Genomic DNA, 479 nt, shown 5'->3' with positions numbered 1-479 from the left:
GCAAGCCGGAACGCAAGCAAGAACAATTTAGGGCTCTTCGGGATTAGATCTTTGCACCAACTCCTCTCAGCTCATGAATAAAAAAAAAGGAGTATTAGATTACATGAACACCATAATCTGAACAAGATATCATCAAACAACTAAGGTATGATAAACTTATCTTTCACAGGATTTGAATTTGGCTAGAAAATCTTGTTGGTTAGGATTAGGGTTCCAAAAGAACAAGACGGCGCTGAGTATTGTTTATGCGAGTGTGGGTGCGTCTGAGATCGGACCGACGAATGTTTTTCACTGATGGATTTTTCTCGTCAAGAGCTTCAATTTGATATGTGGCTCCTCGTCTGGTTCCTCAGGGTTTGAGAGATAGATCGATTTTAAGTTGCATCTGGATTAGGGTTTATGTGTGACGGATTTTAGGTTAGGTTGTCTCAGCGTTTTGGAGTCTACCGTGCTGATAACGTGTTGTAAATAGAGAGTTT

Source organism: Brassica oleracea, chromosome C6 (assembly GCF_000695525.1).
Source record: "Brassica oleracea var. oleracea cultivar TO1000 chromosome C6, BOL, whole genome shotgun sequence".
Taxonomy (NCBI): Eukaryota; Viridiplantae; Streptophyta; class Magnoliopsida; order Brassicales; family Brassicaceae; genus Brassica; species Brassica oleracea.
Note: the sequence above shows the minus strand (reverse complement) of the source record.